At 37.0% G+C, this 24,626-nt stretch overlaps 1 long non-coding RNA gene across 4 annotated transcripts in view; it reads left to right on the top strand.

Annotated features, from left to right (window-relative positions):
- The window catches only part of LOC141571141 (uncharacterized), a 466,720-nt gene that overhangs the window by 7,257 nt on the left and 434,837 nt on the right, over positions 1-24,626 (top strand). For 3 of the 4 annotated variants that reach the window (XR_016019338.1, XR_016019339.1, XR_016019336.1), the window contains one exon: positions 6,919-7,067. This is a non-coding gene — a long non-coding RNA (uncharacterized LOC141571141). Of the gene's footprint in view, positions 1-4,418; positions 6,144-6,918; positions 7,068-24,626 lie in introns of those variants that run through there. The other variant, XR_016019337.1, reaches the window with a different exon arrangement.

Here is a 24,626-nt window from a genome sequence, read left to right as displayed (position 1 = left end):
GCATTCCTCACAATTGCAATTTTACAAATGTTTGTGCACTCACTTGATCAATGTTTGTCCCCCTGCAAGTGAGCAAACACCAGGAGAATAAGAACTCTGGCTTTGCTCAGCAAGGAGCTCCACAGCCTAGCTCAGTGCTGGCACATAGTAGGAGGTCAACCAGTGTTGATAATAAGTGGCACCGTGCATGGTTGCCTGCATGGACGAGCACAGGCAGTTCTCTTGGCTTGGTAGGTCACTGTCATAGCTTTGCATCTTCTCTAGGTCTTCTTTCACCTTTCCATATCTGTTTATGACATTTTGAAGCTTTAGTAGATGTATATATGTTTAATCACATTGCCCTCTAGCTCCTACTTCTGCATGTACATGTATATTCTCTGTTTTGTAACCTATTGACGCAGAAACAAACCCCACATGAATTTTCAACCCACTCCTAAGCCTTCATGGGTTTAGGGGTTTTGGTGAGCATTTGAGGAGTTGTCTCCTCCATCACTACACAGCCTTCCATCCTTTCACTGACTCTTCTTTCTTCTCACTTCCAATTTTCTCTCCCCTCTTGACTCTTCTCCCTCTTTTATTTCAGGAGTGTCATAGGCATTTCATTCTATACAGGCTGATTTTGTAGAAGCCATCGTGCCAGCCAACATCCAGTACCCCACAGGTATTCCCCTTCCTTAAGTGGTCTGCCCCTGGGTCTTTTCCCAACAAAGGTTGATCTGTGCAAGATGAATGCTAGTGCTAGCTACTAAAAATAAGTAATAATAAAATGATACAGTTTCATTATGTTATATCAGAGTGAGATCATGTCTGGTTAAGTTGAAAGGATGTCCAGTTCCCTAACCCATGCATTTGGGGAGAAATTGGTGGAGGGGAGAAAGAGAGGAAGTGTGAATAATGAATAAATTTCTCATACTTCCTGAGATGCATTTCTCCTACCACAGTCCTGTCACAGCTCCGTCCTAAAATTACTTTCTAGATACCCCCTTCTCTCACTATTTCTACCCTGAGGCAAAATAGTAGAAAAGGTTACATTCTCTCAAGAGTTCCTCTGAGGACACTTGGGCAAAATCAGATTCAGGACAGGCCATTTGAATTTCTGGAATCACCAGGTGGGACCTGCAGCCAATTCAAGGAGTCCTGACCTTAATGTGCCATCTTCCTTTTGTAAACACTTGAGCATGTCTAAGTTTTCAAAGTGGGTATTTCTGCCATCCTCAGTTCTTTTGGGGTTTGCTGCATTTCTTTACCCAATGCTATATCTTGTACAAGCATTTCATGTGATGTTGTTGTCACTTTAGAGTTTGAGGTTTTAGTGCCTACTGAGTGCTTCAGTTTTATTCTGTACCAGGTGTTCATAAGCGTGAGCCTTTATTTGGATAAACCAACAACAATAAGCTGTCATCCCACTCCACTCCCATAGTCACTAAGCACTTTTCATGTGCCAAGAGCTGTATGTGGCAGTTACCTGGATTATGTCATTATTTACTTACAACTGCCCTTTGAGACAGATTGGCAGACTACTATCCCCATCATATAGGTGCAGAAACTGGGACTTAGAGAGGATACAAAGCTTGTCCTAAAACACACAGTTATCAACAAAAGAATTTGAACCTCTTGACTCAACACCAAAGCCTGTGAGCCTAAATGTGACTATTTACCATGGCTGGCGGGGAGGAAGGAATCAGGAATGAAAATCCATGTTTTGTTAAGTCAACAGATATGTTTACATGTCTCTGTATAAACAGTGAAATTTCCCCATAGAAGTCACACAAGAAGAGACAGGAACTCCTGAAAACACATTTGTGAACTTGGCTCTGCCTTAACTACAGTGAACTCTCGATTTCACTCATCAATATCTTTCTTTTGTCAGCATCTTTTTGTTACTCATTAATCAAAAAGCTGCAAGCAGCTCTCCTGGAATAACTGTTTTTATAGTTTTCTAGAAAAAAATCTGTTACTCTTTTCACGTTTTCCTAAGATCTTTCCACAGAAAAGGTAGTATTTCTAAATTTGTAATCGTTCCAAACATGAGAGAACCAAGATCAGAAATCTTTATGGGATTTTTAAGATGATTTACTTCCTCCTCTCTCAACACACATATATTCTCTCTCTCTCTCTCTCTCTCTCTCTCTCTCTCTCTCTCTCTCTCTCTCTCTCTCTCTCAATGCTTTTGCATAGTCATTTTACAAAATATGGACTTAAAAACTCTTGGCTGTAGGCAGTCAATAATTAATTAAGATGACTTCAAAATATGTTGAGTTTATGTGACAATAGAGAGGAGGTCAGTTGCAGTCTCGATACAGCACACTGTGAACTAGTTCTTCTGCCTGCTTATTGACCACAAAGGTTTATGCAGCAGGAGGGCTAATGATCTTCTCCCTTCTAGAAAAATGGAGTGACTCAGAATACAGATGTTCCGCCTACCCCTGCATTTGTAATTATGGGCTGGCTGTGCAATTCCCAGGGAGTCTTTGAATCATGTGTTCTTATATTTTCTCACACTACTGCTCTTTTTAGAACAATCTAGGACATGTCAGCTGAAAAATGCACCAGTTGCTTGCAAGGAATGAATGACTTTTTTTGTGGAGGTGGGACACAGAGTTCTCTTTCTCCCTCTCTGCTTGGCACCATGGTAGAGAGAACGAACTAAAAATTCTCAGAGAAATATATGAGTTCTGATAAACCCAATACCTGGAGAACATCATGAAGTGAAGGCAATTTAATGTAACTTTCAACTTTAGTCTGGCATATATAAAATGAGGAAGGTAAAAGTGATAATTTCACTTTTATAAACACTAACACAAAAGAGATGAACCAGAGAAACCTGAATTTGTGGGCAGCCTCATGAAGTAAATATAAACTCGGTAGACCTTGCAAAATCTTTTTTGGTGCAATGTGTCCTACGGCTTTGTCACTTCTGGTATTTTTTTCCCATCTGCATAGGAGGGACTGTCCCTCCAGGCAGAACCTGGATTCAAATAAACAGGTGGAACTTCAGGTCAGATGAGTTCCTGGATCACCCTGGCACAGGAAAAAAGGCCTTAGGTATTTTATTCTCAAGTATTTTTCTGTATAAAGCATGCTGTGAGCCACTAAATCCTGGTTTCCCCTCCAGTCTTCTATTACCCCTTCAATTCCTAGGATTCTGGGAGGGGTAGTGGAGGCAAAGGCAACACTATTAGTGTCATGATTTTAGAGCAGAAAAGGACTTCATAGGAATACTCCTCAAATGTTCCTCAAATGCAAGTTCATGGACTGGTGATAGAAAATTTTCATCAGTTTAGATAAAATGAAAAACAAAAAAAAACAGGGAAGTGAGTTTTGTATAAAATAAAATATATTCAATTTATAAGGACCTTTTTTTTAAGGATATCGCTCCTACTTTTCTTACTTTTAAAAGGCCATTTTATGGTTATTTGGGGGGAATGAAACATTTATCCTTTATCCTTTCTTTGCTGCCCCCTTTCTGTGAAGGAAAGCAGAATATGCCACTCCAAAATATGCCTCTTTGACAGAAAACTTATTTTGAGCTGAAAGCAATTAAGAAGCAGCAAATGCAGGAAATGCTCCCCCTTTTTTGCCTAAAAGCAGAATACAAATTATCCTTTCACTTGAGATAGACTCTTATTAGCCTAGAGACACCAGAGGAATCTGCAAACAAACCTTACTTACTTCATTAGTTTCCTCCTATATATTTACCTTCCCACAGTTTGCCACCCTTGGAAGCCTAAAACAGCTTTCCTTTGTTGTATAATTTCTCTATAAATTTATTGTTCTTGGTAAAAATGCTATATAAGCTGGAGTTCTAAGCCACTGTTTTTTTAATGAAAAACATTTTTTTATTAGTTTCAGGTGTACAAAACAATGTAATAGACATTTGTCATTTATATCCCTCACACAGTGATAACCCCCCTCCCCTCATCTACTACCCCTCTGACATCGCACACAGCCATTGCATTTCCACTGTCTCTATTCCTAATGCTGAACTCCACTTCTTGTAATTGTATATATATGTACGTGTGTGTGTGTGTGTGTGTGTGTGTGTGTGTGTATATATATATATATATATATATATATATATAATTGACATTCATTATTGTTCATCTTCAGCTTCAGGTGTACAGTGAAGTGATCAGGCATCTACATCATCCCTGAGGTGGTCTCCCTAATGGAACAAGTGTCCATCAGATACCCTACAAAATCTTTACAACATTATTGATTACATTCCCCAAATTGACTTTCGTATCCCCGTGGCAATCTTGTGGTTACCGACTGTGCTTTATAATCCTCTCAACTTCCCCCTTATTCCCACCCCCCTCCCATCTAGCAACCCTCAGTTTTTCCTCTATGTTTCTGAGATTGTTTCTGATTAGTTCATTCATTTATTCTTTTCTTTAGATTCCACATATAAATGAGATCATATGATATTTGTCTTTATCTGTCTGACTTATTTCACTTAGCATAATGTTCTCTAGGTCCATCCATATTGTTGCAAATGGTAAGATTTCATTCTTTTTTATGGCTGCGTAATACTCCATTGTATAAATGTACCAGTTTCTTAATCCAGTTGTCTACCGATGGGCATTTCAGTTGTTTCCATGTGTTGGCTATTATGTATAGTGCTGCAAAAAACACCAGGGTGCATACAGTTTTTTGAATTAGAGTTTTGGATTTCTCCAGATACTTAGGAGTGGAATTGCTGGGTCATAAGGTAGTTCCATTTTCATTTTTTTGAGATACCTCCATACTGTTTTCCATAGTGGCTGCACCAATCTGCAATCCCACCAGCAGTGAACGAGGGTTCCCTTTTCTCCACATCATCACCAGCACTTGTTGTTTGTTGATTTATTGATGATAGCCATTTTGACTGGGGTGAGGTGGTATCTCATTGTGGTTTTTATTTGCATTTCTCTAATGATTAGTGAGGTTGAGCATTTTTTCATATGTCTGTTTGCCATCTGTATGTCCTCTTTAGAAAAATGTCTCCTCATGTCCTCTGCCCATTTTTTAATTGGGTTGTTTGTTTTTTTGGAGTTGAGTGAGTTTTTATAAATTCGTGATATTAACCCCTTATCAGATATATCATTGGCAAATATCTTTTTCCATTCAGTAGGATCCCTTTTTGTTTTATTGATGGTTTCCTTTGTTGTGAAAAAACTTTTTAGTTTGATGTAATCCCACATGTTTGTTTTTTCTCTTACTTTCCTTGCCCGCGGGGATATATCAGTAAAAATCTTACTCCAGGTAACGTCTGTGGAGTTGCTTTCTATATTTTCTTCTAGGACTTTTATGGTTTCAGATCTTACATTTAAGTCTTTAATCCATTTTGAATTTATTCTGGTATATAGTGTAAGGAGGTGGTCCAGCTTCATTTTTTTGCATGTGTCTGCACAGGTTTCCCAGCACCATTTATTGAATCTAAGCCACTGTTTTGAGTTACTCTTCATTTAGGTTTCTCCCACTGAGGTATGCTGCTGCATGCTTTGTTTTTCTCATGTTAAATGTATTTCTTTTCTTTTCTTTTTTTGTTAAGGTGTCCCAGTGGAAAACCTAAGATAGGAGAAGAGGCTCAAGAAACTGAGACCCAGATGGGGATCAAAGTGTCACCTTGATCCTGGGCTGGGCAATGCCCTAAGGCCAGTTCAGATGGCAGCCTCCTCTTCACTCCCCCACAACCAGATTCAGCCAGGTCCATTGCACAAGACTGACTCATACCCAGTCGCTGGCAGGGGAGGTGGAGCTGAGAGAGAATTATGGATTGCTATGTAGGCTGGCTTTATTTGCTTGATCACACAACAAAAAGGACAGGTGCAGTGAAATCTCACTCAGGACCTTGCCCTCCAGTGAACCATAACCTGTGAATGTCAGCGCTCACCAATCAGGTTCAGGGCTGCTCTTTCTTTCAGATGGCAGGGATGTGGAGTGGGAGTTCTCCTCCCAGCCTTGGCCTAGAGGTGGAGATATTGGAGGAAGAGCCTTCCTTTATGGACCAAAATGGGGTGTTCAGGAGGGCTGGGTAGGCTACGTACTTCAGTAACAGGACCTTGAGATGCCCTGACGGTTTCATTGCATCTGCTATCGTTGGAGAGATAAGGGTTGGAGAGAATCGTAGAAAGATGTTCTTGGTTCCACAATCAGGCTAAGTAAGAGATTTTTTTTTTTTTAATTAAAATTTTTAAAAAAATTTTGGTAAAATACACATAACAAAATTTATAGTCTTAACCATTTTAAAGTGTACAGTTCAGTGGTATTAAGTATGTTCACTTTGTTGGGCTACCATCACCACCATCCATCTCCAGAACGTTTTTATCTTCTCAAATTGAAACTCTGTACCCATGACACAATAACTCCTCCATCCTCCCTCCGGCTCCTGACAACCACCATTCTGCTTTCTGTTTCGATGAATTTGACGATTCTAGGTATCACATAAGTGGAATCAGATAGTATTTATCTTTTTGTGACTAGCTTCTTATATTTAACATAATGTCTTCAAGGCTGATCCTGTTGAAGCATGAGTTAGAATTTCCTTCCTTTTGAAAGCTAATATTCCATTGTAAGTATTTAACTAATTGTTCATTATGGGAAGTTGAACCAGACCCTCAATGTGTCAGCTGGTACCTGTTGCCTTAATAGTTCTGGGAATGGCCTAAAAATGAACAGGCAGTCCTAGCACCTTTCTGAGTATAGAGCTGGGGAGTGAAAGAAGAAGTAGAATAAATTCAGCTAAGAAACAGAGTTATAGTAATCAAGAAGAAGATGCAGGTGTGCCTGTCAGTCACCAGGCACCATTTCAATGGCTACTGTCTCAGGACCCTGCCATTGGAAGCTTGCATGTGGGTGGTCCCTCTGACCTCTAATATGCTCCTAAAAGTGCCTTTTGTAGACCTGATCCATGATCCTCTGTCTTCCTGCTTTCAGAATTATGTACTTGAGAAGACGATTCTTACTATATAGCAAATCTGAGTGGGAGAAAATGTGGAACCTTAACGTCTTAAGACTTCAAACGACCAAGGTCAAAGCATTTCATCTTTGGAATTCAACTTCTCTTTGGAAATGTAATCATTGAGGTGAGTTCATGTTAAAATTTGGGTGTTTTTGTTTTTCTGGCTTTGCATTATTTGGAGTGTTTTAGATTTTCATCTGGTGTTCGTTGTAGAATCACTGGTGAGTAATGTTGAGTATTGAGTGGACCGTCATTTGAAAGAGAAAATAGAAAAGGCAATGAATTTGGGCCGACGGTGTGTGCATGGCCTTGAAGTCATCTTAATATTCTGTTTGGACCTATTTCAGAGTTTTCTGGGGCAATAGCTGAGCTGTCCACTTCACAGCCCCCAGAAGCCTCCAACAGGGCAAGATGCAGAGAGTAGAGGCCCAGCCTCATTCAATAGACGAGATACTTCCTTGAGAGGCTGCTCTCCATCTGACTGGCATCAGGTGTGGTTGTTAAATAGAGATATTAAATAGAAAGAAAGCAAAACGATGTTTTATAACTTGCATTTCTTGCGCCAGGACTTTCTTTCCAAATTTAGCCTGAAGTGAAGGTCTATATCTTCTTTAGTTTGCATTGTGGTTTTGAAAAAGCGATTTAATTCTAGCATTGCATGATTCCTATCGATATCTCTGTTTTTGGTGTCAGAATTGGACCTTCAAGTGATGTTGGTTTGAGTGGAAATTGTTGAGGCTGGAAGTCTGAGATGAGGGTGACAGCATGGTTGGGTGAGGGCTCTCTTCCAGGTGCATTCTTTTTACTGTGTCCTCACATATGAGGGAGCTCTGGGGTCTCATTTATAGGGACATTCATTCAGTTCTTTAGGGCTCCACCTTCATGACGTAAGCACCTCCCAAGGGTCCCACCTGCTAATACCATTCATCACATGGCATTTGGTTTCAATACATGAATTTTGGGAAGGACACAAACATTCAGTCTATAGCAGGAAGTATATTTTAAAAACCAGGTGGCAGCCTGTGAATGAAAATGGGCTCAGCCCAAGAGAAAAGGTATCACAGTCACAAAGCAACACAAACATTGCAAATATACTTTCTCATCCATTGCTAGAGTGGCCCCCATTTAATAACTATTTATTAAATGTGTGTTATATATGTGCCAGGCATTGCTCTAGGCACTTGGGATGCATCAGTGAACCAAAGAGGGGGGGAAAAAGGCAAAAACCCTCTGCTCTCCTAGAGCTTGCTTACAGCGGGGAGTACAGTAAGCATAGTAAATAAGCCAGTTATCCTGTGGAAAAGGAGACAGTGAGCACCAGGGAAAGAACAGAGCAGAAACATGTGCAGGGTGGGATGGGATGTGGAGGTGGGAAGGATTGAGATCTCTAAATTTCCCAGGGTATATGGGCCTGGCCTGGTGGTCCCTCCTTAGGTGACTCGGTGAACAGCCAACTGGCCAGCACAACCTTGTGCCCCCTTCATTTCTTTCCTTTCCTCTTTTTACCTTGGATCCTTGACATTTCCCCTTGTATTTCTCTCTCTTTGTAAGCTTCTGGGTCTCTTATTCGAACATTGCCCAGTTTTCCTTTTCCACTTTCTTTCTTGTATCAATACTTCATCTTATAGGCTCTTTGGTGTCTTTATTGTTATTCTATTCCCTATCACCTGTACCCCTGTCTCATTCTCTTTCTCTTTCCCTTGACTTTCTTCTTCTTTCCCTCTTTCCATCCCCCTCTTTCCAACCTATCACCCTGGAAAGAAGGAGAATACTTTGCTAAAGACCCGAGTAGTGATTGGCGTTCCAAGGGCAGGTGGAGGAAACCTTTGTGAGAGAGTCCCTGAGAAAACCAGCCTTATCAGCTAGCTGGTTTTCAGGATAATGTGAAATATAGTCTAATTTTTGAAGTATTTTTTCTTACAAATTTTACTTAATCCAAAGCAAAGCAAGAACACCATGGTAGGTATAGTTTCCAAGAGTTTATTCTGTAGTAAATCAGGCTTTTAATCCAGGTAAGTACACAATCACTCTCTTTTTTATGGAGCCCCGAATTCTTTTTCCTGCACACTAGGTGGCAGTAGAGTTAAAGAAAACATCCAAAACTCTGGTGAATTTTCCACAGATTTGGAATGAGGATGCAGTCAGAGCAAAATCTGTTCAAAGAGAAAGTTAAATTACAACATATACAAGATATGACACTCTAAAATGTGACGTGCTCATTTCAGCAAAATGTGTTTGGGGCAGAATCTCTCTTTTTTCTCTCTCCATATTGTGTCTTTTCAGGGTAAGCAAAGCATTAGAGATCTAGTATTAAGTCTAACTCCTAACACATGATGTAACTTTTGGTTGGCAAGGTGAAGCTTTAATTTGAACTTGTCCTTAAAAATAGGTACTGGTGTGTGTGTGTGTGTGTGTGTGTGTGTGTGTGTTGTGTGTGTGTGTGTATACACAAAAGGTCCCCCAAAATGTATACACATTTTAAGAAAGGAAAAAACTGTATTAAAATTGTAATACTCAATATATACCGATAACAAAAGATGAATACAAGTCACATTTGACATCTGCAATTAAAAGAGGTGCTCAAAGTGGTCACCATCATCGTCCAGACACTTCTGATTTTGGCTTGAGCATAGATAACATCTTGAGCATAGATAACATCTCTTAAAATGTGTATAAACTTTTTTGGTGTCCATGGCACATATAGATAGATAGATAGATAGATAGATAGATAGATAGATAGATAGATAGATAGATCTATATATAGGATATATATATATATATAGAGAGAGAGAGAGAGAGAATATATATATATGACATTTAATGTGATAATTGGAAACCTTGAGGAATTCAGTTCTTCAGTGGTTTTCAAATGTTTTAGTAAGAAATTTAAGAGTAATGTCAAGATTCTCAGAATAACAGTAAAAATATTAAATACATGGGGGAGGGAGATAAAGCAAATGTGTTAAACTTTAGCAATTGGTGAACCTAGTGGAACGTATATGGTGGTCACTGTACTACTTTTCTAACTTTTCCATAGCTTTAAAATTTTTCAAAATAAAAATTAGAAAATATAAAACAGTAATTGCAAAATGTGTGGCTTAACTCATACACATTGGAAGTGTAGGAGGAATTACTATGTAGCATAATCAAAATACAGCAAATATATGAGTCTAAGAAGTCTTGGATGAGATCTATATCTTTTTAGCAAATCAAGGCTAAATCTTAAGTATTCATTCATGGGCCCCTGCCTGATACTCATTCATTCCGTCATTCAACAAATATTTATAGAACAGCTACTAAGTGTATAACACAAGGGTTACAGCAGTAAATATTGCTGACAAAGTCCCTGCCCTGCTGAAGTTATCTCCAACTGGAGAGACAGACAAAGGCAAAAACATACACTAGGTTGGATAGTGATGAGTAGTAATTAGAGAAAATAGGAAGCTGGGATAGAAAGTTACAGGGCGCCATGACTTTAGACAGGTTGGTCAGGGTAGGTCAGTCCCTCTGAGGAGGTGACATTGGAGCAGACACACCTAAGGAACTGAAGTGTAGACCCATGTATCTAGGGAAGAGTGTTTCCAGCAGAGGGAATGTGCCTGAGATGTCAGAGTTCGGCAAGCAGCCAACGTGACTTGGATGAAGTGAGGGATGGGAATCAGGTAGAAGATGAGAATGAGACACCAGGGCAGGATCAGGTCTCGCCTTGTGGGCCAGCAAGTCAACAAAGAAACAATGAGAAGAAAAATAATCATTAATATGCAATGCCTATTATCAAATATCTTTGTTTAAAAAACAGGTGGCTCCTTAAAAAGTTTAACAAACATACACTTATTGTATAATCCAGTAATTCTATTTCTAGGTATATAACCAAAATAATTGAAAGCAGGAACTGAAACATATTTTTACATCAATGTTCATAACAGCACTATTCACAATAGATAACACGTAGAAACAACTCAAATGTTCACCAATGGATAAATGGATAAACAAAATATGGTATGTACATACAATGGAATATTATTGAGCCTTAAAAGAGGAATGAAATTCTGATACATGCTACAACATGGATGAACCTCAGAAACATTATGCTAAGTGAAACAAGCCAAACACAACAGGGCAAACACTATATAATTCCACTTATAATGAGGTGACTAGAATAGGCAAACCCACAGAAAGTAGAATAGAAGTTAACTGGGGCTGGGGAGGGAGTAATGGGGAGTTATTGTTTAATGGATAGAGTTTCTGTTCTGGATGATAAACAGTTCTGGAAATGGACAGTGGTGATGGTTGCACAACATTGTGAATGTACTCAATGGCATTGAATTGTACACTTAAAAACGGTTAAATGGTAAGGTTTATGTTATGTATATTTTACCAAAATAAAAAAAATTCTTCATTTTCTTAGTCACATTACTCAATTTATCCTCTCAAGATGTCTAATTTACAAGGACTTTGATGATATGGACTATTTTCCAGCAATATTAACCATCAATTTTTATCATCTCCTGTTCCTTTCCCTCCACAAAAGAAATACATATTCACAACGAAATTTCTTTATTTACCCTTATTATCTTTTCTTCAGGAGGAAATACATTAATAGATTAAGATCACATTAAGAAATTCTTACTCATGTGGGTGAAAAATTGGAAACAAATGTCCAATAATTGGGAAACAGTTAAGACATTTTAAAACATTTTTCAATAGAGTATTATACGTCCATTAGTATGATGATGACATGTGAAGATGCTTATGAATGAATTTTAAATGAAAATAGCAGCTATAAACTTTACATAGAGTAGGATCTCATAGTTGGAAAAAACACTCTGGGAACTAGAAATAAAAGCTACTTTAACAAAATGTTAATCGTATTAATCTCTAGGCGCTTGTGTTACGGATGATACTTATTTTCATTGTATTTTTATGTATTTTCATTTCCCCCAACTTTTAAAAATAAAAACCTTTATACATACAGAAAATTTGATAGAGTAATACCACGAATTTCCATGTATGCTACTTAGATTCCACAATTGTTAATGTTTTCCTATATTTGCGCTCTCTCTCTCTCTCTCTCTCTCTCTCTCTCTCTCTCTCTCTCTCTCTCTCTCTCTCCCTCTCTCTTTCTCTACCTACCTACCTACATTGGGAGTCAGCAAACTATGACTGAGGCCAAATCTGGCCCATCACCTGTTTTTTCTAAAGCCCTCAATTAGGGAGGGTTTCTACAATTTTAAGCAGCAATATTTTAACTGGTTATACAGTTATCTACAAAATATCCTTGATTTTTGTCTCTTGGTCTGCAGAGCCGAAAATATTTACTCTCTGGCTCCTTACAGAAAGAGTTTGCCAATACAGGATCTACACACACACACACGCACAAACACACACAATTTTGCTGAACCATTTGAAAGCAAGTTGCAGATATTATAACATTTATCCCTCAAATACTTTATTATGTGTCTCCTAAAAATAAAGTAGTATTCCTAATTAACCAAATGTCATTATCATACCAAAGAAATGAACAATTATTTCATAATATCCTAAAATATCCAGTCCATATGCAAATTCATGTGATATTTGCAAATTTTACAAAATGAAAACACATAACTTTGTAATAGTAAAATGAAAATTATTTTCTAAAAATCAGATTTTTTATAGGTAACATGAATTTTAGAATCAATTTTATTATACAAGGGATTTAGGAAAATTGCCCTATGCAGCTGGACATTTCGGTTGAAATTTAATATGTTTGCAGGTCAAACAGCTCATGCTCTGCAAAGCATTCAGTGTTGGTAGTGGTATTATTGTTTGCTATAGGTATAGGCAGGACAAGTTAGGATCTGTGTAATCTTTTCCTTGTATTTGAAAATATAATCTTTAACATCTGTAATAATTTTGAAGCTGGATATTGGTATATGGGAGTTTGTTATACTATCTTTTTCTACCATTTTTTGTGTATGGTTGAATATTTCCACAATAAAAAATATGTATGTACACATCACAGTAGTGACAAATTTGTGACCTATATCTACTACGAAGGCAAAGTTGCATTTAAAATATGTCAGAACCCTGATACTTAGATGTGAAAGCTGTGTGTGTTTGTATGAACCTTTGATTTTGGAATAGGAAACATGATAGTTATGTCAAACAAAACAGAAAGATTGGCTTAAAATTTGGATGGATTTTGAGAAAAGGCTACTTTGTCCTTTGGGAGTCTTGCTTTTTTAAACATTTCATTTTTTGTGGGATGTGAATCATGTGTTGGAATCACCTGATTTAGCTGTGGTATAACTAAGTCTGGAGGGTTTAGGGGAGATTCTGTTTTTAAAATTCCCCACCACCAATCATGATTATGGTTACACGAGATTCGTGTCTTGAAAAAAAGAGATCTGTGTCCCAAAGCTCTGGAATTATTTAAACCATGTGCTTTGTAAGCTCATCTTTGTTCTGTTTGAGCCGTAATGTTATGTCTGCTTTTACCACAATCATATGGATAAGAAACTGGCAGGTCAGGCCCTCTCCCGTCATACAACAGTGTAGAATCTGCTTTAAAAAATCAGTTGGAAGATTAAGCAAATTCTCCTCCTTGCTTACGAAGAGCTCAGAGGTAAATATTCCAGTGCATTTTTATTTAAAAGTGGAGATAATGATGCTGTGTTATTTACTAAAGAAAAATTTAATAAAAAAATTTGGAAAAGAGTTATAATGAGCACTAGAAAACTCCTGTGATTAAAAAAACACGTGGAACTATTATATTTTTGCCAACATAAAACATACAGATTTTTAATGTGCTCAGTGAGATACAAAGATAAGTTATTAATTTTGGAGTTTTAAATTCAGGGCGGCCAGATATGTTTGAATTTGCATAGTAAATATTAATTCTTTTGGAAAGAAATTGCCACAGAACATTTTCTTCCCACTGAATAGGAAATGTGCATTTCTTATCCCTCCCTTTTTTATGTTCTCCTTATTGTATGATAATCTATTTCTGCCTCTATGGTATAATCTGGCACTTCTTTATTATATAAATGTAAAATTCTATTTATATGTTTGCCTTTATGTGGGTTCATGAAACAGCTTTTCATCTGTTAATGTCATTTTTCCAACAGATGTCTTCTGTTCTTCACTCTTTCATCGTACATTTGTTTACCACCAATTACTTTTGATTCTTATTATTCACAGTAGTTATGTTCTACAAAGTCACCAGGAACACTAAATTAGCAGTGCTGAAACATTGCTCCTAAGGGAAATACAGGGTTAGGTTCCTACTAATCTGTGGTCACACGTTTCTGTAAACCAATCACTGTGTAACCTTGTTTTATGTATATTTTTGTTTAAGGGCACTTTGTTTAATGCATATTGTTGATTTATTAACATTGAACTCATGCCAACAGCATTACAATTCATGTTGAAGTTTAGCTAATGCACGTATTTTCTCCATAAGGCCCATCACACACAGCTTCTTGCACTTAGGAATGCTAGACAATACTTCAGTACAATGCTTGGGGGTCATTTTTATTCATTTAATTCCATTTTTAAAAATTGTAACATTTTTTAATAACATTATGTAAGTTTCAGGTATACAACATTACAATTCTAGATCTATATCTACTGTAGTGTGCTCACCACCAAAAGTCTAATTTCCATTCATCACCATATGTTTGACTCCCTATACCCTCCCCCCAACTCTTTATCCTGTGAACCACCAATCTGTTGTCTGTAACGATGACTTGTTTTTGTTTTGTTTTGTTTTGTATTCCAAATGAGTGAAATCATATAGTTTTTGTCCTTTTTTCTCTGACTTATTTCACTTAGCATAATACCCTCAAGGTCCATTCATATTGTTGGAAATGGCGATATTTCATCTTTTTCATGGCTGAGTGGTATTCCATTGTATATATGTACCACATCTTCTTTATCCATTCATTCGTTGTTGGACCCTTAGGTTGCTTCCATATCTTGGCTATTGTAAATAATGCTGCAATGAACATAGAGGTGCATACATCATTTTGAATTAGTGATTTCATATCCTTTGGATAAATACCTAGAAGAGGAATTGCTGAATCACATGGTGGGTCTATTCTTAATTTTTAAAAGAATCTCCATACTGTTTTCCATAGTGGCTGCACCAATTTACTATCCTACCAGCAGTGTACAAGCGTTTTAGGAATCATTTTAAATAGTGAAATCACCAACAAAAAGCATGAAGTTGTGAAAAATATGGCACTAAATAGACCACCAAAAGGACACTTCTTTATAGTATGAGAGCTGAAACAAGAAGGCAGAGCATTGCCTTGTTGGACTTCAGCTTGAAATGTACGAGTTGGGTGACTCAAATTCTTTATGCTCTGCACATGCTCATGTCCACAAAAGTGCCCCTAAGAATTGCTTTTGGTATGATAAATAAATTTTAGCAAATTCTCAAGTATGGAATCTGTGAGTAATGATAATTGACTGTAATTGCAGTTACTCTGCTGAATACTGGGGACTCAAAGATGAGTGTGACCTAATTCTTATGCTTAAGTAGCTCAAAATCAATTGCAGGGCAATAATCATTCTAATCAAGCTATAAGCAAGATAGTATCAGAGTTTTAAGGAAAAAGCATTATCTCTCCTAGGACTCATTACGAAATAGTGAGAGGACTGATCAACTTTGAAGTCATCAGCTGTGTGACTATATCCAAGTTTAAAAAATTGAGTCTCTACTCATTGGAGAAAAAGGATGGTAGCACCTTCCTTCCAGAATGACTGTGAGGAAAACATCTAATGTTGTGCTTGGAAAACAGTAGGTATTCAGTATGTGCTAAGGGTTAGAGCAGAAGGGGTAGCTTTACAGAGGAGGTAACATTTGAGTTGTGTCTTGAATCATGAGAAAGATACCAATGGGTGCTTGTCAGGGGCAGCATCTGGCTTCTAAGCCCTTTGTGGTTTTGTACTTTATATGCCTCCATCTAGCCAAGCATGGTTCCAGAACATAATAGTCACTCAGTTAATAAATGTTGATTGGTTGGTTGAGTGAGTGAAAGGTAAGGATTGCTTTTTGATTCCTTTGGTATCTACTTCTTTGGTAAGCCACCTATTTTCACAACACATATTTTGGTACATTATATGTATACGTATCTTTGGAGATTTTGTCTGTAATAATTGAATAAGAGAATGTACATATTTCACCTAGGAGTTGTATACTTCCAAATTGATTTTGAGTAAGAATGTGGGTGGAAAATAAAAGATAGGGAAGAAAAAAAGTAAGAAAATTTGTGTTTGTGCATGTGAGTTTGTGTGTTTTGTGTGGGGGTATCTATGGGTGGGTTTGGGAAAGAGAGAGACAGAGACAGAGAGGAAGAGAAAGGTGAGATGTGACAAATAAGGATAAAGCTTAGCAATATAATATTAAGTGAAGTATTAATTCCAAAGCTATATGCAAACAAACAGCCTGGAGAAACTGGGAAGTACTATAACAAAAGGATCGAAGCTAATATCACCAACAAAGGCCCTCTGGATGTGATTTACTGAGAAGGACATAGCACACAAGATCACTTCTATGGTATTCTTGCCAAAAATGCATAACCTGACTGCCATCAAAAGGAAACATCAGGAGAACCCAAACTGAGAAACATAATAAAATATCACATGAATGTTAAGGTCATAAAATGAAAAATAAGGCTGAGGAAATAGTTCAGATTATAGAAGACTAAAGAGACCACAACAACTGAATACAATATGTGATTGTGGACCAGATTCTGGACCTGAAAAAATTGCTGTAAATGGTATTATTGGCACAATTGGAAAAACTTAAAAATGGAGCATTGATAAGATGTAAGCATATACATATGGTAGTAATTTTAAATTTCCTAATATGTGGTTATGTAAGAATTTTCTTGTTCTTAGGAAATACACATTGATATATTTAGGGATGAAGAGGCAAGATGTAAGCAATCTATTTTCAAATGATTTGAAGAATAATAACTCTATATAAATACATATATAATATATATATATAGAAAATATTTATCAGTCAGGCTATTAGAGGGTTCTATATATCATCCTTGAAACACTATTACAAATTTGAACTTATTTCAAGATAAAAAGTAAAAAAAAAAAAAAAAGGTCTATAAAAATAAAGCTAAACAAAATAAAAGCATTAACCTTTTCATAAACTTAAAAAACTAGAGTACAAATATATTTTTAGAATTACATGTAGATACAATTAATCTCTATAAAAAGAAAGGAAGGAACAGTGCCCAAGATTCAGCATGGTAGCTATTCTGGGTGGGGAAGCTAGGGGATGGGGTAGTGGGCTACCAAATGGTTTGTTGTACAGTATTGCTGCAATCCCCCTTTTTGTTTCAATAGTCGTCAGATTCATTGGTGCTTATCACATTGTTAAAAACAAGTAGTTAGAAGAAAAACGTGAACCAAATAAAAGAGGGCTATTCATGGAACACACAATATGATTAATCTATTTATTTTCATCTGAGGTCAATTAAAAAACATAGACAGGGAGTGAGGGAAAGAAGAGAGGAAGGCAAAGGAAAAGAGAGAAATCGAGAAATCAAGGAGCGGAGAAAGAAAGGAACATCAGGTCTTTGGAAGGAAAAGAAAAAAAATAAACCAACTCTAGAGAAAATAAACTGAAGAAATGAGTGAGGAAAGACAGAGCTTATTTTCAAGAGAAGAGAAGAATGGATTGGAAGAAGCTGAAAGAATGAGGAATGCTGAGGCAGAAGAAAAGCCTAAATGGTATTTTGGAGCCACAAGAGGGACACTCTGTCTCCACAGCAGAGAGTCAGCCAAAGGGCTGGATTCCAGGAAAGGGTGATGTGGTTAAACAACACACTAAGGTTAGGTCTAACAGAAGGCTGACACTCAGCCAGCTGGGCTTTTCCAAAAGCTCAGAGTGTTGTGGTCACTTCTGGCTTCTTCAATACTCCAGGCTATTAATTAGAAGGAACCGCTAGATTAACCCGTGGCCATAATCACCTATGATGAGGGCTTATGCCCAGATGCTTGTTGTTGGTAATTGATGGTACTCCTCTGGGAGCTACCATCTTGTTTGAGCCCTTCTGGTGCCCAGCGTGGAAACAGTGCATGCTGGGAACACTCAAGGGAAACTGGGCTTATGCATAGTGCAGATGCATTTATCCAGAACACTTGTCACTCCTAATAATTCTCCTACAGCCTCTGAGTCTTCAGTGATGACTGACCCATACATGGCTGGCCTTCAACATTAAAATTACTGGAACACTTTGGAAATACTCAAGCAGTCTCAAAGGCTCAGTCCTTCCTCTCTTTGGCTCTATGGTCTTTGGAAACAAAGCCAACCAAAGAAAATGCCTCTGCTAGGGAGGGGAAGGGGATTTCCACTTGCTAGGAAAAGGGGAAAAAACAAGGCCTTCTGTGATGGGACTCCTGTATCGCTATTCTTTCTGTGACTGCACCTCTTGGATGCCTTCCTGCTGTGCGGAGCTAATCACAGATTTCTGAACAAATCACCCTCTCCATGTGGAATGTCTTATTTCCCTATTTTCCTCAACCTGGGGAATGAATACTCCCCCCCTTTTTTTTTTTACAGTTAAATAAGCACTCTGTTCTAGTGGTACTTCTTGCTGTTCTATGCCTCCATCCCAACCCTCCCCAACATGGTCGCTCATCCTTTGGGAATCCCTTTTGTGTTCTTTAGATGTCTTTCAGAGCATGAGAGCACTTTATTGCACTGGTTTAGTTACATGTTCTAGTTCTATCTTTTGAGGGAAGAGAATTAAAATCAGTGCTCGATGAATGAATAATAAGCACTTATCATGGGCCAGTAAGTGCTGTATACGTCTTACCTCATTTGAGCCTCACACAACCCTAGAAGGTGGTTACTATTATTAATCCTGTCCTCAGAAATGAGGAAACCAAGGCTCACAGACTTTAAGTCATTCGTTCAAGATCATATGAAGTTGTAGAAGTGGTATTTGAGCCTAGAGATAGACTGACTCCAGAGTCTTCCCCTTTGACTAGTGAGCAGTGCTGCCTCCTGAACAATCACAAATCACAGGTCATCAAGGTACTGAGCATTTCTACCCACCATGGATGTGATTATATGCGTATCTAAGCTCAGTGTAATTACAATGAAATGTCTAATAATGATGCATGTTCACGAAATGTGAGACATGAGTTTTGCTTCAAGGAGTTTGGACCATTTGAGAAACTTCAACTACTATTTGCAGTAGTTTGTGAACAATGCAAAGTAATATGCACTCATATCTGTCTATCTATCTATCTATCTATCTATCTATCTATCTATCTATCTATCTATCTAGCTATCTATCTATCTATCATCTATCTATCTATCTATCTATCTATCTATCTATCTATCTATCTATCTATCTATCTGCCTATCTATCATCTATCTTTGGCACCTCGATGTACAAGGCTTCTTGCTATAGATAGTGAGGGCTTAAAAAGGAAAAATGAATACAACCATACCATCCAAATTTTCCAGGATGGACTGGATTTTAAAAAATGATAGCTTTATTGAAATGTATTTCACATAACCTAAAATTCACCCTTTTAAAGTATAATTCCGTGGTTTTAAGCACATTCACAGTTCTAATTTTAGAACATTTTCATTACCCTAAGGAAATCCTGTAACCATTAGTGGTCATTTTCTGTTTCCCACTGATGACTCTGCATCCCAGACAACTAATAATTTACTTTCTTTCTCTATAGATTTGTCTATTTGCAAAATTGATTTCATGTGTGTTAAATCTGTGCAGTTTGCAGAAATTGACAAGTTGATGATCCTGACTCACAGGGAAATGCAAAGGACCCAAAACAGCCAAAATAATCTTAAAAGAGAACAAGTTGGAACTTTGTTAATTTCTGTGAATAGAGTAGATTTCATAGAAATGAAATCATGTAATATGTGACCTATCATGTCTGGCTTCTTTCCCTTAGCATAATGTGTTCAAAGTTCACATAAATATTGTGCATATATCAATATTTCATTCCTTTTTATGGCCAAAAAAAATTCCATTGTATGTATATAAACCATATTTTGTTGATCCATTTATCTGTCGATAGACATTTGGATTATTTATATTTTTTGCCTGTTACAAACAATGCTACTATGAACATTTGTGTAGAAGTTTTCGTGTAGACATATGTTTTGATTTTTCTTAAGTATATACCTAGGAGTGGAATTGCTGGGTCATATGGCAATTCTGTGTTTAGCTTTCTGAGGAACTGCCACACTGTTTTTCAAAGTGGCTGTACCATATTGCTTTCCTATCAGTAATGTATGATGGTCCCAATTTCTCTACATCCTTCCCAACACTTATTATCTACCTTCTTGATTGTAACCATCCTAGTGAGTGTGAAGTGGTATCTTTTTGGGGTTTCAATTTGCATTTCCCTGATGCCTAATGATGTTAGCATCTTTTCATGAGCTTAGTTGGCCATTTATTTGTATGTCTTCTTTGGAGCAATGTCTATTCAAGTCCTTTGCCCATTTAAAAATTTTTACTGTTGAGTTGTAGGAGTTCATTTATTCCATGTACTAAACTTTTATCTGATGTGCGATTTGCAAAGATTTTCTCCCATTCTGTAGGTTGTTTTTCACTTTCTTGATAATGTCCTTGATGCACAAAAGTTTTAATTTTCATGAAGCCCAATGTATCTATTTTTTCTTTTGTTGCTCATGTTTTGGTATTATATCTAGGAATCAGTTGCCATATTTGAGGTCATGAAGAGTTACCCCTAGGTTTTCTTCTAAATGTTTTATGTTTTTGCTGTTTAGGTCATTGATCTATTTTTGGTTGATTTTTGTGTATTGTGTGTGTTAGGGGGTACACCTTTATTCTTTTGCACACAGATATCCAGTTGTCCAGGATCATTTACTGAAGACTATTCTTGCCCCAATGAAGGGTCTTGACACCCTTGTTGAAAATCAATTGGCCATAGATGTATGGGTTTATTTCTGATATATAAGCCAGAGGTATGGGTTTATTTAGTCCATTGATCTATATATTTAACTTTATGTCAATACCACATTGTTTTGATTACTGAAGTTTTGTAGAAAGTTTTGAAATTGGGAAGTGTAAATTCCCTAACTTAATTTTTTTCAAGATTATTTTGGTTGTTTTGGGCCCCTTGCATTTCCATGTGAGTTAGGATCACCAGCTTCAGTTTCTGCAAAACAAAGTAGCTGGGATTATGAAAGAGATAATATAGAATTTGTAGATCAGTTTGGGGAGTATTGCCATCTTGACAATATTAAGTCTTCAATCCATGAATATAGGATGTTTTTTCAATTAATTTAGGTCTTCTTTAAGTTTTTTAAATGATGCTTTGTAGTTTTCAGTGTAAAATTGTACTTCTTTCATTAAATTCATTCCTAAGTATTTTTTTCTTTTTGATGCTATTATAAAGTGAATTGTTTTTAATTTCATTTTTATGTGGTTCATTGATAATGTCTAGAAATACAATTAATTTTTGTATATCGATCATCACAAAGTTTTCTTTGACTTACAGTCTATTTTACCCGATATTAATATAGGACTCCAGCTTTCTTTTCATTACTAATTGCATGGTATATCTTTTTTCATCTTTTTACTTTTAATCTGTTTGTGTCTTTAAATCTAAAGTGTATATCGTAGAGACACCATAGAGTTGGATCATTTTAAAAATCTATTTGCCAATATCTGCCTTTTGACTGGAATGCTTAGTCCATTTATGTTTAATGTAATTACTGACAAATGAGGTAGCATTTATGCCTGTCATTTTGTTATTTGTTTTCTATATGTCTTATGTCTTTTTTCCCCCTCCATTTCTCCATTACTGCTGCCTTTTGTGTTAGATATATTCTATTATGCCATTTAAATTCTACTATTGTTTCTTTACTATATTTTTGAGTTATTTTCATCAAAGTTGCCCTGGGGATTACATGAAAATCTTAATATAAAACAATCTGCTTTGGATTAATAACCAACTTAATTTCTATAACACATAAAACTTTCCTGATGGACTGTATGTAATGTAATTATTCTTTTCAAGAAGAGTGTATTGTTAATATGTTTATTTTTATACCCTTTTAGGATTATATAACTTTATGTCAATCCATGTGTTTCTTACTTCAAAGAACTTTTAGTTCAGGAGAAAGCACAGACATGAAAAGTCAGATGGCAGTGAAACCTTTAAATACTAATTCAAAGCAGTAATAGATGTGAGTAACATCTGATTTGTTTGCATGCAGTTGTATGGCAACACATGTCTAGATAGGAAATGTGTGGTGGCAAAATGATGAATATTTCAGAAAATCAGAGTTGGTGTGAGACGCATGGCCCTAGTTGATCAGGAAAGACTTCATGGAGTTGGAATTTGACCAAGTATGTGTGGATGTGTACAAAACTCATGAAGATGTAAGGAGAATGAATGGGAACCCACTGAGCTGGCTTCTGTCTTTTCAGTGAAATGGGCTAAGGTCATCCATCCATTCACTGCTGTATCCACAGCACCTAGAACATTGATTGCACATTGTAGTTCCTCAATAAATATTTATCAGATGACCAAATGAGTGACTTTGGTTGAATAAATAAGGAAAGGGTAGAATTGGGACCTTGAAAGAGAGAATTCTGTATTGTCAAATACACACCATTTATTTGCTGGGTCATCAATGAGGAGGAAATAGCCATTAAGCCATCTGAGTAAAACTTGGCTCCAGTAAGGGGAGTTCAACTGCTGGTATTAGACCACTGCCATTATTTCTATTCATTTTCAAGAACCAGGGAACACCACATGGTTTTCAATCTTACTTACAAAAATCTACAGAGCTATATACTCTTTTATGGGAGTTCAGAGAAAATGGAAGTATAAGAACACTACATGCATTTTTACATTTCAGTGATGGAAGAATGGAGTGGTAAAGGTTCTATAATATTGAGACGTGAGATAGTAGGAAATTCATGGAAACGCTGCTTCAAAATATCTAAAATGGCTTTATTATTATTTTCCTTTCTTAAATTCCCTTTCTACTCCTTAACTCTCCAGGATAGTCAACATCAGAAAATGTCAATAGTTCTAGTAAATATCAGCAAAATGAATATAATTTATTTGTAAGGGTTTAAACATGTTCATGTTAACTCTTTAATGTGATGTTTGCTAAAGGTTCTGTAAATGGTTTAAGAAACTTGCAGTGTCCTCCTATTTCTTGGTCATTGGAGAAAGGAATCTAGCTAAAAGGCTGCTCTTCTGGGCTTAAACTCATCTTTAACTGCAGTGGCAAAGCCAGTAGAGGGAGCAGTGTACCTACACTTTTATTTCTAGTATTGAAAATAAATGCATAGAGTGGATACTAATTAAATAGTCTAAATAACTAAGACTTCATTTTATCCAGAGAGAAAGGATTCTGGGACTATGATCTTTTATTTTTATTTTAAACTTTTATTTCTTTAAGTGTGTTTTTCCAGGACCCATCAGCTCCAAGTCAAGTAGTTGTTTCACTCTGACTGTGAAGGGTGCAGCTCACAGTGGCCCATGTGGGGATCAAACCGGCAACCTTGTTGTTAAGAGCACCACACTCTAACCAACTGAGCTATCTGGCTGCACCTATGATTTGGTTTTCACAATCCTGATTTTACGTTACGGAATTAGCAGAGTTATAGAATTGCTTTATTACCATCGGGGAATGTGGAAGAAGGTGCTGCATAAAGACTGTTCTTTTGTTTTGCTTCCCTGAAGAAAAACCACTTGTGAAGTACCAAGTCCCCCAAAACTGGCCTGAATAAACTCATCAACTGGACTAGATTCTGGGTATCCAGGATTGCTTGTGCAATGAGTTGGACATTTTTGCCAATCCTTGAAACCTTTGATGTGGCTGCAGAGTGGGAGCTGGGATGCATTCTTCCTCCCTGCCTCATCAGTTCCCATTCCAGAGCCTCCAGTGTCTGTCCCCAGCTAGCTCCACAGCTGACTTAGCAGAGATAGGACCCCTCAAAGTATCTCCTGTCTCTCCTGACTCACTCGCATAGTGTGGTTCTTCCTTAGCCACAGGGCTGTGGATTGAGTGAATGAGGCAGCACTGCCTCCTCAACACCTCCCACTTCTGCAACTGTTTGTTTATGCAGCGTTTCCTCAGCCTTCATTTAGTCTCCAGTTACCAGTTAGGCTTATGTGGGAGCTCTTTCTTTGTCTTCACTTACCTTTTGGTCTGGCAATAAATGCTTTAGTAATAATTGTCAGCCCATCTTTTTTTAGCATTTCTTTGGAATACGATTCTTTTGACATTTGCTTTTGGTCTTCTGAGATCTCTTGTACTTCTTGAGCAAGCATTTAAATCTCTCCTTTTTATTTAACGTTTTTCTTGTTTATGCCTTGTCTCTCCAGAATGTACATTAATACCTTTGGCTGAAAAGAATCTTCTGCATAAAAGTCAAGGCCTTTCTTATTTGGCCAAAAGTATTTTAGAGAAAAAGATACAGAAATTCAGTTCCAATCAGCATTTCTACCCTCCACCCTTATTGAGAAAAAGAAAAATATTTGTGCTATTTGGGATTCAGTTTATTTCCTCCTTACATCTGACAGGTTTTGGTAAATGTCCAATTCTAATAATAATATGTTAGTATTTTCAGGGTCAATCTGAGTTAAAAAGTAAGTAAACTATCATTTTGTTGTGGTTCTCTTTGGCGTTTTCTTACTGTCA

Source organism: Rhinolophus sinicus, chromosome 16, assembly GCF_057876585.1.
Source record: "Rhinolophus sinicus isolate RSI-liver-muscle chromosome 16, RSI-T2T, whole genome shotgun sequence".
Lineage (NCBI taxonomy): Eukaryota > Metazoa > Chordata > Mammalia > Chiroptera > Rhinolophidae > Rhinolophus > Rhinolophus sinicus.
The sequence above is the reverse complement of the archived record's forward strand: the minus strand, read 5'-3'. Positions and strand labels throughout refer to the sequence as shown.